The following is a 12,126-nucleotide window of genomic DNA, read 5'->3' as shown; positions in this document are numbered from 1 at the left end:
CTTCTAAAATACCTCTTCCTTTCATCCATTGCAGCATCCTGCACGTATTACTTTCAGCAAAGCCATTCTCCAAATTCTTTCTTTTCCCAAACTATTTCAGTCAACCAGGGGTCCATGTGGCTTCTGTGGACAGCAATGGGTTTATTTTTGGGAGGGGTGTCTACCCTCACTGATTATATTTTGTGCCAATAGCTAATGTGATGGCTTGTTGACTGCTGATATTCATACCCATGTCTTTGACAGGCAAGGCGCCCACTCACCAGCTGCTCAGCCTGTTTGATTAGGTTACAGACAGGGTGCAGGGAAAACTGCAGGAGATAATGTGGAAGTGAAGCCATTTTGTGTGTGTGCGCAGGCGCGCGTGCTTGCAGGACCACAGCATATCGCTCCCCATCACCAACTCTTCATGTAATCTTAGTAGTGTGCATGTGTGCACACCAGCATCAATCCCTGTATATGGTGAAGAAGTAAGGGCAGCTGGAAAGATATCATTTCAAACTTGGCATGATTTCAAGATCAATAGAAACCCACAGACAAATGTCAGAACATTTGCCCTAACACTGCATAAACACAGAGCTCCAGGCTTAAACAAAGATGTGCATTTTAAGACATACACTTTTTTTTAGACCTTGAATCTGAGAAGCCTGAAACCCTCTTCCCAGCTATAGAGCACTCCCTTGATCTGGGTTCAGCTTGTGCCCCTTATATCTATGGCACAGACGGAGGACTCAGTGCCTGTCAGGAACAGTGACGTGGACATGTTGTGTCTATCTCCTGTTGTGCATCCCCCTGACAGTGGGAGCTGGCAACGGGGTGTCAGCCAGGACCTCATGGGAGTTGCTGTCCCTGCCAAGGAGCCAGCAGGCTGGTGGAAAACAGGACTTCTGTCTGGGCAGCCCTGTTCTCCCCAGCAACCCCTATGGAGCCACTGGGCACAGTCACCTTCAGATATAGCCCTCATGGTCTTTCCCAAGAGGGAGGTTAGTCCTTGTGTTCTTGCTGAAGAAATAGGGTATTGCAGGAGAAGCAAACTTTGTAAGACTTTTAGGACTCTTCAGAGACACAGTCTGCTCTTCCCAAATGAGGATCCCCTGATGGCATTACAGAGGAAAGAAGGATCTGGGTAAAGGATTTTCACTATAGCCTTAAATATGCTGCAGAGATTTCACATCTTATGTTTGAACATCCTCTGTCATCCCCTGCCCTCTTCCCCTTCCCTAGATCAGGCTTTACTTCCTTTGCCAATGTAACCTCTCCTCTAGTGTTAAAAAACCCCTCTTTTGAAGCAGATGCTCCTCTTTGAAATAGCCTTCCTAGTTGTACCTTGGGGACCCATCTCACAGCTCCTTGTCCATTTATTCAGTGACCATGTCCCTGCATCTAACTCAACCTCCCAAGAAAACAGGGTGAAGAGTCAGTGACAAGGCACTGACATCTTAGGAATCTTTATTCCTCTTGTCCCCATTAGGAACAATTTTAGTGTACTAGGGCAATTTTAGAAACCTCAGGGTCTTTCCACCTGGAAATCTTCAAATACCCCGATACACCTAATACAGGTATTTCCATTAACTGCAGCTCCGGGCTAAGTAAGAGATCAGCACCTCCATTTCATAATGCAGCACAAACAAGAACAAACCAGACACAAAGACCGAATGAGAGAGTGGAATTATTTCATCTTCTTGTCCCAGCCAGAGCCCTGAGCCCCAAATGGCTTCATCCTCTCACTCTGCTTTGCCAGTAAGGCTTCACACAATGAAATTCTTGCAGCTTCCTATGTTAATCCATTAATACCTGTGAGAGCAGGCTGAAATCTCTACTCTGGTTATCATTCTGGAACCAAAATGCCCAATAAACAGTATCCATAAGCTCTTTTCTTCCCTTTTTATTTTACTGAGAAGAAAGCGAATTGCTGTTTTAGCAAGCTATGTGTGTCGGTGCTGGAAGAACACAGGAATAGATTAGACCCGTGGTCCTTCTATCCTAGGATGTTATCTCTGGTGATGGGCAGCAGTCTGTGCCCACTGCATTTACAGTGACTGTTCCCTTCTGCACTTTCCCTGCATCTGACAATTCATAGTGTAGAGCCAGAGGTTACATCCAGACCATCGTGTTTCCTATCCACGCTCTGTTCATTGTGAACTCGTCTCATCTTTTTCAAACTGCTTATGCTTTTGCCCTCAACAGCATCCTGTGGTAATAATGATTACAATTTAATTAGCAGACATGATAGGAAACATATCTGGCTCTATTCAGGTGCTTAAGTCAATCTTTCCCAAATAGTGAATCAGATTCCTCTCTAAGGATGCAAATGGGATGCAGGACACAAGAGAGGGGCTAGGAAATTGCTTCAGTGCTTACTGGAATATGTCCACTGCACATGAAGAGGGAGAGAGACAGAGAAGGGAAAACGGAATAAGGACAAAGTAGCTTCCTGGCTTGAATCCAGAGATTGAGCTGAGAATAAACAATAATACATGTCTAACGACCTAACAGAAACACCCATAATTCCTATTAGCAAAAAATATCCTGCTGCCTAAGTCAAGTCTCCTATCATGGCCACAGTGACCAACACTATATAAAACCTGATATACCCTAAAGAAAATAAAAAATGGAGAAGTGAGGACTGAGGTCTACCTGCTACTCATACGCATAGAGAAATATACCTTGTCTCTCTAGTTCACAGCCATCATCTCACTGAAAACACCGCAAGGATGCCATACCTACAGCCACACGTCACTCTAAGGACTCCTCATTCCTTTCCAAGACAGGGAATCTCAGGAAGAGGATAGGTTATACACTGAACAACGCCACACAACAACACAGCATCCTCTCTTTACCATGATGGTAAAAGTGGCCAAAACAGGAGGCAGGTTAGCCAGCAGGCAGGCAGAGCTCTGGGGAACTGATCCTTGTGCAGCAGAAGGGGACCAGCCCCAGCTCTCCTCATTTCAACCCTGGATGCCAGCACATTTCTTGCTTCCCCAAGAGGGAACTTAACCTAACTTACCCTGAAAACACACTGAAGCGTAATAGCTCAGACAGCTGAAAGGGATAAAAAGCCTGCCCCAGCTGTCCAGTGACTGCAGTCTCCCCCACCCAAAGACAGCTCCATCTTCCTTTGCCTTTTAACTGCACTGGGCCTCGGCAGTCAAAAGAGGACCGGACTGTCAAGATGCTCTGATGCAGTGCTTTGTGCTTACTGGTTGTCTCCCTTGGCAGGAAAAACAGATGAGAATAGCTTTTGCCTTGCTCTGATTTTGTGATAGAGACTCACCTAGCTAACAAGAAACCTACAGTTGTTTCAAAGCCAGTGACTTGCTCTAGTCGTCGTTAATCTGAACCACGAGTTGGGTCTGGATCCTGCTGCAGTTACTCATACTAACCCCTCCTTGCTATCCAGGATTTTGGGTTCACAAACTTCCAGGAATCACTTGCTAGCTTGTATTTTTCCCGAATTGGGCATTGTAGAGACTACCAATCAGTCACTGGCAGCATCCTGCCTCTCCGAGACAGGCAGTATGCCTGGTTTCCAGATCTCATAGTGGGCCATTTAAATGTGCCCAAATGCAGCTTTTGACACGAGCCTGCTCACCTTTGTACCAGACCATCAGCCCAAGCAACTGGAAAACTCTGCTTCCTTGTAATACTTGCATTTAGGCAGTCCATACAGGTTCCTCTCATTACCAAAGGTAAAAGACTGCGGCAAATCCATTCCTGAGTTTTTGATGGTTGAATCCTGCTGAACTTGGTGATACTTGCTGATCATATCATTATAAATGTCTCGTCCTTGAGGCTGGCTTTTCTCTGCTCTCTCATGTTTTCTTTTCTTTCGTTCTAGCCAGAAATGATTTACATGTTTGTTTACTCTGAGCTACATTCATCTGAGTCATTCAGCAACCCTCTACCCACAATCATATTACAGCAAATTTTGAATTGGAGTCTCGGTGAGTGAATATTACGCTGTTGTGAACATGAGAACAGGGGGCTAAATTCTGTGTTTCAAGAAGAACTGACTCTGGTCTTACAAACATGTCAAAATTCAACAGCATCATAATCCCCTGTGTTCTACATTACTTCATGAAGAAGGAGAAACTCCAGGCAAAGGAATTACTCTATATTTACACCAGTGTAACAATTAGTAGGATTTGGCTCATTTCGTACAAATTATACTACTGTACTTGTAGGAATAATCTTTTCTGTTTCAAACTAATTTTAGCCCCCCTTGAGTGGTGATTATCAAGCTCTTCCATCTGTTGTAGAAAAAAAAGAATATTTGCACATAGCTTTTGTGAATTTTCTCCTCTGAGGTATGTTTTCAAGAACTATATCTCTCAAAAAACAACATAATCATATTATTAGCAAGACTTATAACTCAGCTGACGGTACCTTGTCTATAAAATCCACAACATGAAAAGACCTCAGAATTAACATTCTAAGAATTTTTTTAAGGTTGTCTGAAAATAAATCTTTTCAAAAAGCAAGCTAATCAAATAATTTTGTGTGTAGCATTACCTCAAATGTAATTCTGAGTAGAAGCTATTCAGAGATTCTACCAAAGCAGAAGATGGTTAAGAAAAATAACAATGCCTTTTAAAAAATGTATGACAAAACCAATGAGCTTTCAATACGACAGAATGCAAGCAATGCACATCAAAATATAAAGAATTCTCTCAAAATCCCAGTAATAAAAATAAGGAATTCTGTTAATGTTCTATGTACTTGCAAGATAAATCAAAGCTGATCAGAGGTTAGGCTCAAACTCAATTCTTAGTCCACCTAGTTTCTTCTCACGTTGTTAAAAAAAAAAAAAAAAAAAGCAAGCCAGCACCTGGACCTTTTCCTTTACTTTTAATGCTAGAAATGTGCCCTGTAGCAGTATCTGAGACATAGTTCTTGCCTAGAAAGACCTGCTCCTAGCTGATAGCGTATTGATCAGTGCTATATCTGAGAATAAAAGTACAATCAAATGGAACAGCAAAGCCACACCACAGAGACCAGCAGGCTCGCAGTGGGCCAGTTTGATGTCATGGTCAGGATAAGTTCTTTCATGTCTTCATCCACCACCTAGAGCTTTAATGGTCTAGGACTGAAGTGTTTCATGAGCTGATAATTATTGGCAAGTTACATGCTGAGAAACTGGGGGTAAATATTCACAGACAGAACAAAGACTGACATGCCTGGTAACACCCAAATGTGAATTTTTTTCTTTTCTTGAGAAATTACACTAGATTTCTTTATAGGGGAGTATTACTCAAGAAAATAGTTCCTTTAGTCTGCTTTAGAGCTGTCTGAAAATACATTTGGGTACAGTTTCAATAAACTGCCTAAAGATACTGCTTTAACTTCTGAAAAGCATTTTTAAAACAGCAATACAGTAATTTGCATTTACACAGTACCTCCCTGGCTGAAAAGTGTTTTCAAGGGCTTCTGAGTAGCTTCACACAGCCCTGAGAAGCAGTAACACAAGATAAGCCATATTTTACGGAGAAGGCAAGCAACACCGAAGACGACAGAGAGAGTTGCCCAGGATCAGGCAGGATGTCCACAGAACAGAAGTAAATAACCCTCCTCAGTTCTTCTCCTATGGGGACATGCAGGCACACACAGAGGCACTGTAACGACATGTCCATCCTCTTTCCCAAAACCTTTCCTTCCATCTCCTCTTGCATTCTGCACAGGGCGCCGCATTACATAAGCTTGCCTGCAAGGAGGTGCACCTGACACAAAACTTAGGGTTTGCATTTGACCAGCAGGAAGATTAAATATCTTTTATAATACAGTGGAAAAGTTAAGAGGAAGTGATCAAACGGACTGGAAGTTCAAAGCGATGTTACTCCCTTGCAGCAGCAGTGAGAACGCAAGACTTCATACATGACTGTTCAACCATGTTACCTAGGGCATGTAGAATTTAATGGAAGATTTGCACATTACCATATTCATAACCATGACTAACAAATCTGTTGTCAATGCCACCAAAAATATCACACAAGCAGAATGTTTTTATACCAAAGAGACCACTGAAGTCACGGCTCAGTAGTAAACAAATGAACTTATGAAGAGTCTTGAAAATCAGCCCTGACTTTTTTTTTAGGCTGCGGAATTTGATAAACTATAAACTGCAAGATGCTCGATAGTCTGTGGACCGAGGGGACGGTAAATGAGGCAGTTCTTCTGTGAGCATCAACAGCAGAGAACACCCCCTCCGACATCCCTGTCACCTTTCCCATTTTGAGGGCTCACGGGTCGGGGAGACGACTCACAACCGGGTCAAAGGCTACCCTAATTAATAACAATTTACATTCGTATTTAACCGGCACATGTGAGGGATGCAGGTGTCTCGTCCGCTACGTGCCGTTCGCGCTGCCATTTAGCGCAAGGGCAGCTAAAATGCAGCACCGTTCCTTGGGCTGGGGGTCCCGGCGGTGCCGCGGGAGCGCGGCCCCGGGGATGGGGGGGCCCGGCCCTGCTCCGCCGCTGTCAACTTCAGCGGGAGAAACCCCTCCGAGCCGGGGCAGGTGGATGCTTGTGCCTGCCGCGGGGACACACACCATGTGAAGGATGTCACACGCGGCGCCCGAGGACCCGGGGCGAGGGGAGCATTTAACAGCCGCGGCTCCAAGTTCGGCCAGCGCCAAGAGGGGACCGAGAGGGCTCTCAGCATCCCCCCCGCCGCCGAGGGTCCGCTCCCCGCGCAAGGTTCGCGCCCCCACCCCCCCACTGCCGCGCCGGGGTCCGCTCACCTCCGCGCCGCTCCGTCAGGCTCTACATGCCGGGGTGCCCGCGGTCCCGGGGCGCCGGGCCGCTCCGCTCATTTGTAATCCCCTCCGCGCCCAGCGCCGCGGGGGGGGGAGCCCCCATGCCGCCCCGCCCGCGTTGCCCGGCCCGAGCGCCCCAGGCGGGCGCGCTACGCCGCTGCCGGCGGCGCCGAGCCGCGGGGCCGGCGGCGGGCAGGGCTCGGCGGGCGCGGCATGGCGGTCCTGGCCCCGGCGGCGGGCGGGCGGGCGGCGGGCAGGGCTGCCAGCCGCGTCCCAAAAAGGCGGGTGTCCCCGCCGCGGTGCTGCTGGCCGCCCCCGCCGCCTCCCGCCGCCCCTCGGCGGCAGCCGGGCCCCAGGCGAAGCGGAGCGTGGCGGGCGGGCGCAGGCAGCGCCCCTCGCACTCCCTCACAGGCACACGCCGCCCCTCGCACGGGCGGGTACAACCTCCCCGCACACACACACACACACACATCCACCCGCCCCGCACACACTGACAGGGACACAGCCCTCCTCACGCACGCACATCCATCCTCCCCTCGCACTCACGGGGATATGGCCCCCCTCACACACTCACACGCACCCATCCTCCCCTCACACACTCACACACACACACACCACCCGTCCTTCCCTCACACGCTGATGGGGACACGGCCCTCCTCACACACACACATCCATCCTCCTCTCACACACTCAGGGGGATACAGCCCTCCTCACACACACACACACACACACACACACACACACCACCCGTCCTTCCCTCACACGCTGATGGGGACACGGCCCTCCTCACACACACACATCCATCCTCCTCTCACACACTCAGGGGGATACAGCCCTCCTCACACACACACACACACACATGTCCTCCCCTCACACACTCACACACACGTACACATATTGCCTCCTCTGTCTCACGCACACACATCCACCTTTCCCTCACACACAAATACACAGACTCCCCTCACACACACACACACAAACACACACACCCTCACAGAGACGCACACACACATCCTCACACCACACACACATACGCAACCCCTTCCACACACTCACAAACAGACATGGATACAGACTCCACACACACACTCATACACACACACACAGCCCCCCCATCCATCCACCCACATATACTCCCACACACCCACAACCCCACACACCTACACATGACCCCCCGACACACCCACACACACACACACACCCTCCACAGACCCACAACCTCTGCACATCCACCCCCACATCCCCTCACACACACACATCCACCCCCACATCCCCTCACACCCACGTATCCACACACACCCCCTCACACCCACCCACACATACACCCCCACCTCCCCACAGCACCACACCCACACACATCTACTCACATGTACTCACGCTCCCACACCCCCACATACCCATCCCCCCATACACCCCCATACCCCAATGCACACTTGCCCCCCAACCAAACCCATACACCCACACACACACCCTGCTCCCTCACACCACTCCAGGCCCGGCCTGGGCCGTCCCTCCCTCCCTCCGTCCCGGCCGCTCCTGGGGTGGTGAGAGGCACTGGGGGGACAAGGACCGTGGCCTGGCGCCTCGGGTGCCCCGGCCTGAGCCCTGCTGGCACAGGACAAACCTGCCTGGGCCGCAGCCAGCCCAATTCCCTGCCGGGACCCCATGGAGTGACAGCCAGCTCAGTGACCAGCTCTCTGTTTGAACTTTCCGTCCATCTCAGGGCTCTGAGTTCATCTCTCCTCTTCGTTTCCCAGACACTTCGACACGTGGGTGTCTAAATCTATTGAATAACTGAGAAAAACTCATAACTTGTTAAATGACAGACTGAATCCAGTGAAATCCAATTTTTACCTTTCCCCTGGCCGGGAAAGCTTCCCTCTGGTCATCAGGACGGCCTTTTTCTGTCTTCCCCTCCTTCCCTTTCCCACTGACTCCCCCAGGCTTCACTGGCCATGCTGGGGTTCACTTCCCGCCTCTCCGTTTTATTTACACCAGAAGAGAGGAGCTCCAGTGGAGGCGTTCACACCGATCCTGCCTTCACCGGCACGCTGCGACGCTGCCCACGGCCAGACCGGCTACGGGGAGTATCCCACCATCCTGGCAGCACCTTGAGTTTCTTACTCTGCTCCCCCACACTCACACCCCGCGGTTCTGCCACGGGCACAAAATCCTGGCATTAAATTGTTTTTCCTTTGTAAGCACCATAATTGCTACAATGAGCCTTTCTTACCACTTTGCGCTTGAAACCAAGACTTGACGCTCAAGAGGAGTTTGTAATTGGCCTTACAGACACGTCAAACCCATGTCCTGCCCTCTTTAATGATCAAAATTGTTGCCATACTCCCCTGAATTTTGCTGCGATATTATTAAAAGATGAATAATACATACTAACGCTCTGAACTCACTGCGCTTCGCTAGCACTTTTTCTAAGAAAGCACTTTGCCAGCTACAGTCTGTGCACGGGGACCACTTTATCTGTCACAGAGGCACACCCACCTATAAGGTGAAATGCAGCAGAGGCTTTAATGGGGCACGTTAAAGCATGCCGGCAGCTACACTAGGACCGCACAAGCTAAATCGGTCAGAGCATCGGGACGAACACTTCTCCCCCTGCAAAACAGTTCTTGAGTCGACTCAATATTTTATCACTGCAAATGTTTAGAAGCCCTCCTCGTCCTCAAAGGTACTCGAGTAGTGCCGAGTAAATGATTCAGAGCAAATCATTTATTCAAAACTTCTGCCCGCATCTTGTGTCAGTCCAAGAACACAAAATGATTTTCTTCCTGCTCAGATTCAGTCAACCCATGCTTATGAGTTTGTCTGGGTTTTCAAGGACTGGGACACGCGACGCGTTGCTGCAGGGGTTTCGCTGTACCATATATACGTGTACGTGCTGAGTGGGTGCAGTTGGCTTTGTAAACAACACCCATTTGTCCCCGTTCCAGTGGGATGAACTGAATTTACTGCCAGAGAATGGCCTTGAGCCCAAGGAGAGAGTGCCTTTTGCAGCCAAGATTAGGTTCAGATTATGGACAGAAAATAGTTTTAGCGAGAAAGAAAAAAAACACCATGAAGCAAGTCATTGTATAGTGACACCATAGGTCAGGGCTTCTTCAGCAACCCCTTCTGATTGGTTTAATTACTTTCCTTTGGTATATTCTCTGTAGGATTTTTATTCTCCTGCAAATCCTGGCCCTGGTTTCTGCCCAGCCAGGGCCTCTTACAAGGTGACCACAGTCTGGAAGAGCAAAGGGTTGATTTTTTGCACATATAAAAAGAGTGCAAAGCCACCCCAGGGGACAACAGGAAAAGCTGTTGAAGCTGGGGTGCTGGGCAGAGGGGAGCTTCACTCAAAAAGCAACGCAAAACACCCCCCAAAATCCCATAAATGCGGGTGATTAAAAAGCAGTGTTATTTTTGAAAAACAATACTAACCCAAACTCCATTAAAAAAGCACATTCCATTTGGGAAGTCATTCCTCTGGAGCCACCTGAACTAAATTAGAGTGTAAAGAACCAGATTTCCATTTACATCAAGCTCTGGCAGTGTGTGGTGGTACCAGCGTCAATCAGAATCAGGCCCACTAGTGGATTGACAACAAATTTTGTCTCACAAAAGCTGCCTGGTACCAGTAATCTTGAGAAGAAAAACAAGTAAAATGGCCAAGATTGTTTATTTCCCATTTTTCTACTATGAAGTGAAGGAGGACAGTAGCTGAGCCCTAAAAACAGAGATGGGAGCAACTATTCTTAGAAATAAAGCCTCTGGAAAATGCCTTTTATCTTGCTGGAAAAAATGGATATTCCTACATCATGCAAAAAGGGAGATTTTGCATATTTTAATTAGATCAGTTGAAAAGTTGGGAAAAAGAGAACCTGCTTTGCTATCAAGCTCCTTAGTGAAGAAAAGTTCTGAAAGTTCAGGAACTTGGAGAGAGCTTTAAATCTCCACGGCTAAAAATAATTCCTCCCTTAAGAAAATGCCATAGATTTTTTTTCTTCTTTTTTATCGCTGCCTTAGATGACTTCAGGTCATCAGAACATGGATATTAAACTAGGAAACTGGAAATCTTTTTCTTTTTAACTTCCCGCACTTCAAAATCTTTTTGCTGCTAACCGGGCGGCGCATAATCCCTGCGGGGCTGCCATTTTACTTCTGTTTGCAAGAAGTGGTGCAGCCTGATGAAATATAGCTTGACAAGATGTTCGGGGCTACAGCTGGCGATGCAGGCATGAGCAGGAGATTTCTATGTCTCCTCTTCAATAGTTTCAATTTTTTCCCTGGATTACCTTTATTATCATTATTTTGTATTCCACCTTTTTTGCTCCAGTGGACAGATACTGAGCACACACTCCAGGCCAGCTGCTTCGCTGGTGCATGGTTGGGACAGGTTGGTGCATGGTAGTGACAGAGCACTGATTCGCATCAGGGGAAGATCAGGCCCCAGAACTTACACCTGCTGCTCCCACTGAAATGTATGGAAGAACGAGTTCAATTCCTATTGTCACCATATCCCTTCCATCCTGCAATGGATGTGTTAGCCCAAGGGCAGTTTGTCTTAATTTACTTGTTAAGCTCACGGTCCTTTTTGCCCTTTTGCTAATGCAGAATTTATATTTTTGTTTCCCGCTTGCAGACAGACAGACCACAGGTCTCTTTGGCTGCTCACATGAGGACGGTTATTTTCTGGCAAGGCTGACACTGAGCTGTATGGCAGGCAAAATGACCAAAATTATCCCTTAGAAAGACAGCCTTAAAGCAAGTTATTCCCTTCTTCAACTTTACTCCAGTCCTTCAGCATGAGGCAAGTCATCTTTGACTCTGTTACGTGAGTGCATCATTTCACGAGTGCTGCTGCCTGCAGGAGCCAGGAGGAGATAGATAGCTGCATGGAGTGGTCACACCGCTGTTTAATAGATCGCTGTTCATTAACTTAATGCCATTTGCTCCTTCTGTGCATGTGCCTCTTGCTCCCTGCAGACACAGGTGGTGATGTATTTGCTGAGCCCTCCCCAAGCGTGTGGCCCGTGCGTGCTGTTCTGCAGGGCACGGCTTCTCTGCACCCGCTGGCACAGCTCCTGCTCATGCACCTGAGAGTCCCCTCTCAGAAATGCCCTGGCAATTTTCCCTCTCAGACACAAATGTGGGGTTTAGCACAGACTTGAATTGTCAGAAAGGAAGCAAAGGCCTTGACCTGGCAATAAATATCACGGGACGAGTGTGGTGTAACCGCACGCAGCCCTGGGGAACTGCAGAGGGCCTGGCAGCCAGGGGCACTCAAGCATGTGCTGCGATTTGCAGGCACTTGTATGAGACCAAAGGAGTTTAATTGCCACCTTCCCGCAAATCACCTCTAATTTTAGCCTTT

General features: G+C 48.2%; 1 protein-coding gene across 2 annotated transcripts in view; it reads right to left on the bottom strand.

Annotated features, from left to right (window-relative positions):
- TRPC5 (transient receptor potential cation channel subfamily C member 5) overlaps positions 1–6,991 on the bottom strand; it is a 106,637-nt gene extending 99,646 nt beyond the window's left edge. For both annotated transcript variants that reach the window (XM_074601035.1, XM_074601036.1), the window contains exon 1: positions 6,741–6,991. The gene's annotated coding sequence lies outside the window, so the exon portion shown is untranslated. The remainder of the gene's footprint in view (positions 1–6,740) is intronic.
- Between the last annotated feature and the right edge of the window lie 5,135 nt (positions 6,992–12,126).

Source organism: Larus michahellis, chromosome 9 (assembly GCF_964199755.1).
Source record: "Larus michahellis chromosome 9, bLarMic1.1, whole genome shotgun sequence".
Lineage (NCBI taxonomy): Eukaryota > Metazoa > Chordata > Aves > Charadriiformes > Laridae > Larus > Larus michahellis.
This window is presented reverse-complemented; position numbering and strand designations above follow the sequence as displayed.